Source organism: Pollachius pollachius (assembly GCF_949987615.1).
Source record: "Pollachius pollachius genome assembly, chromosome: 8".
Lineage (NCBI taxonomy): Eukaryota > Metazoa > Chordata > Actinopteri > Gadiformes > Gadidae > Pollachius > Pollachius pollachius.
The window spans coordinates 21,048,104-21,052,221 of record NC_136941.1 but is presented as its reverse complement, the minus strand read 5'-3'; the positions used below and the strand labels follow the sequence as shown (position 1 = coordinate 21,052,221).

General features: G+C 38.7%; 1 long non-coding RNA gene across 1 annotated transcript; it reads left to right on the top strand.

The window, feature by feature from the left end:
- Nucleotides 1-469: 469 nt before the first annotated feature.
- Nucleotides 470-3,334, top strand: LOC307079616. Its single transcript, XR_013812061.1, has 4 exons — nt 470-1,666; nt 2,006-2,119; nt 2,594-2,801; nt 3,029-3,334. It is a non-coding gene; the product is annotated as an uncharacterized lncRNA (long non-coding RNA).
- The last annotated feature ends 784 nt before the right edge of the window (nt 3,335-4,118 follow it).

Below are 4,118 nucleotides of genomic sequence, written 5' to 3'. Positions count from 1 at the left end.
AGAAAGTAAAAAGACATTTGTAAACATTGTCAAGAGAATTTCATCAAAAAACTCCACTTTTAAGTAGTATAAGTAGTAGTGAAAATAGCCAATCTACAAGTTCACAATGCATGTGTGTATTTAATGTCTCTTCTGTATGAATAGAAAATTCTCAGCTATGATAAAAAAAAGTCTCTCTGAGAACTCATAGGCTTAATGTATCTCTAGAATGTAATAATATGCATAAGTAATAGTGTTCTATAATGGTAGTTCTCAAAGTGGGGTCCAGAGACCCCCAGGGGTCCTTGAGGGGGTTCCAGCCTGGGAGTCCCCAGCAAAATTAGTTAATAATTAGGCTAGTTAATATAGCATCAAAATTAGTTTAGTTTCACAGCTAAATTTGAATATTTTCTAAACATTTTAACAACACAGGTTTTGCATGGAGGTCACTGGCACAAACATTTTTCAGATAGGTATGTATTGTAAATACTGTACTTATTTTTAGGATTTTTTTTTCTATTAAATGATTGTCTGTAAAATGATAAAATTAATGAATAAAAGAAAAAGTGGAGAGGACAAATAGTCAAAGTGCTGCTATGTATTCTCCAATAAACTACATTCATCCTCTAATCTTTTAATAAGCAGGACATGAAGCCTATGTGTCAAAGCTGTTATATTATCATACTGTTAATACTCAGTAATATTAAAGCTTTTCATCATGTTCTGTTTAGCTGATGCTATTATATTGTTTACATTTCACAGAATTTAATCTCATTATAGTTGATTTTACCTCAGGTAACATCACCTGGACATGTAATGTAGCAGCTAATAAACCAGTGTGGATACAGACAGCTGATAAACGTAGGGAAGTTTAAGACAGACTGACAGCTCAGGACAATACAAATGTGGAGCATATACAAATGTATGGACTCACACGGTTCGACCATGTGTGTGACGCACCAACTCTGGCTCTGGTATTAAACGTGAACACACGACACCTGACATGTAGGCCTACAGAGAATATTACAGGGCTGCCAACTTTTGGGTTTTCGCTGGCGTGAGATTCCGTAGAATCTTGTTATGCATACATTATAGCAGGGTCTGCGGGTGTATGTGATCGGGATTGTTGACTGTTGACTCTTATTAATGACACGCGTCATTAATAAGATAATGACGCGTGTTTTTTGTTGCACGCGGTGCAGAGCGCGCGTAATCTCTCTCTCTCTCTCTCTCTGTGTCTCTCTCTCTCTCTTCCTCACAAAGTTAATCAAGACTCTAAGAGGTACAATTTATCCAAAAAATTCAAGTAAATGGAGAAAAGGGGGTCGCTTGCCTTTCTTACCAAGGTGGAGGTATTGCAGCAGATCCGACCTGCTCATCTCAACTTGCATCCAAGTTTTTCTCCCCCTGCTCCCGCACGTGTCCGTGTGCTACGTATCATGCGTCATTACGTATGCGTCATTACGTTTGCCCGCGAAGAGACCCTGTGCAGTTTGAGACAGACTACTCGTGCAAAGCGTAATATGACTTTGATAAGAAGATTACTTGAGAGGACAGCGCAAGGACGTAAACAGTTGATAGGATGGCTCCAGGAGGAGAGGCTATTGGCAAAGAAAAAAAGATGCCCTGTTTGCAACAACAAAATGAAATTCAAAAGAACAAACACGACCAAGGATGGCTATCGGTGGTAAGGGATGAGCATCATTGCCACACATCTTTATTATTATTATTGTTGTTATTATTATTATTATACATTGAAGTCAATGGCAAGTTATATGTGTTTTCCCCCTAAAAATGACCATATTGACAATCTAATGTACTATCATAATGTAGGTGTTACTCCTTCTAACTATCTTTACAGTGCATAGGCCTACTTGCTATGTTGAATGAATGATTGAAATACTTTTTTTTGCGAGAATAGTACAGCAAATACAACCTCTTCAGCACTAAAGGCCCTGTATACGGGTCCTTTAGCACAAAAAGCCTTGGGCTTGTTTCAATTGTGGTCATATATGTTATGTTACAGGAGCTGCAGAAAATCCATTCACAGGGGCAGGAGTATCACAAGGTCCATCAGAGATGGCTCAATATTCTCCCGGTCTCACATGTCATTATCATCATGGATGAAAATTATGCACAGGTTGGTTGCTCTCTCTCTCCCTTTCACTTCAGTTCAAATGGCTTTGTAGGCATGATTTAACACTACATATTTTGACAAGTCAAACATTTATCTCTTATGCTCTCTCTCAAGATGCATAAATGTGTTTTGTTGCGCAATAATAATGGCCAGTGAGAGCTGATTAAATCAACATTGGCTTTTTCTTGCATCTTAGTTAATTTCATTTTATCTTCAAGACTATTCCAATCAGGCTGACCTGATACTGTACATGCAGATACCATGATGTGCGTCTTAATATAAATAGCCAAATGCATACACACATACTACATAGTCAATCCAAAAAATCCAAGAAATCACACATGTTCATCCATCCCAACATGTACAACATGCACAATGGCTATCGTAGGCACCAACCTAACTATAATTACCCCTCCCTGACTCCAAAACTCTCCCATCCTTGTTGCTAATACGTAGTTGTCCTCTTTTTTGGGTCAGTTTGTCACAGGGTTTGAGGAGAAGACATGTGGATATGCTAGAGGATGGAGTATGTGGGAGCAGCAAATCACTGACTAGGGTGACTACACTTCTACGTGAAATTTGCTGTGCAGCAGTCAGACGACTGGAGAGAAGAAGGGAAATGCGAATTGGAGGGAGAAGAGCTTTCGTAGCGATAGATGAGAGCATGTTCAGACACAAAAGAAAGGTAAGCTTGTATTTTGTTCGTAAAATGTCAATTTCTGTTTTGTGTTGTACGGTGCAGTATTAAGTAGCTGTTAAAACAATGACAATAGGTTTTAAAGAAATGAAAGGGATAGTTCACTCAAAAACATCTACAATCTATAAAGCACCAAAGTGATTGCGACTTTAACATTCTCAAATGTTGCATTTAAGTTGGACTGCCTTTAAGCATGACATTTTGTTTATTTTCAGTATGGACTTGGACGATTTGCAAAGACCTGGCGACGTCGCTCATGGGTCTTTGGGATGATGGAAGTCAGGCGGTCCCGTAGACGCCCTGTTTTACAACTGGTTGAAAATCGATCCAGGAGGAGATTGCTCCCAATCATTAGAAAATATGTTAGACCTGGAAGTGAAATCATTAGTGATTGCTGGCGTTCCTACAACCGGTTGTCCCATGACGGCTACATACACTACCAGGTAAATCACCAGAGGTATTTTGTCCACCCTGGGACTGGTGCTCATACACAACACATTGAAAGGGCATGGCAGACTTATAAGGAGGACATCTTCAGGTACAGGGGGAACCTGACAGAGAAGGCCTTGAAGATGAACTTAAGGTTCATTGAGTGGAACCACTGGCTCGGGAAAGAGCATAGGAAGGGCATTCTTGGACGCTTATTTAAAGACATAAGAGCATTTTACAAAGTGTAACCAGTGATGATGTACTGTACTGCGTTGTGTTCACCTCTGTTGTCATCGTTTTCCGATTGAATAAAACACTAGTTAAGTTGTTAAGTTAAGTTTACTTTATTGTTCCCGCAGGGAAATTTGTATATTCTTTATGGTGCAAAGGCTCAAAGGCTTTCTTTTATTGTACAGCTTCTACTTACCGTACTCTATAAATTGTAGACTTTCCTGGTCTTACCTGGTAAGATTGCAGAACATATTCAAAAAGCAGATTTATTCCAAAGGATATTGTAAGAACATGGTAATAGTACAGAAACAAACAAGGCTTTACTTGATAATGTTTTGGAATGTATGTGGCACAAGTTCCTAATTACTGGGTAAGTACCTGGGGAAGTATGAATTATTGCCAGGTAACACTGACACGGTATACCGTACCTGTAATACCATTAGTAATTACCAGGAAAGTATAGGTAATATCATTGAAACAAACCACGCTTCCTTTTACAGTACAGTTCCACCTTCCTTACAGGGTAACTACTGGGTAATTAGAAAGTAATTATTTAGTAAATAGTTTCAAGTTATCAAGTAAATACTGGGTAATTACCAGGTAAATATCAGAGTCATTACTTCCCTCACTGTCAATACACAGGTT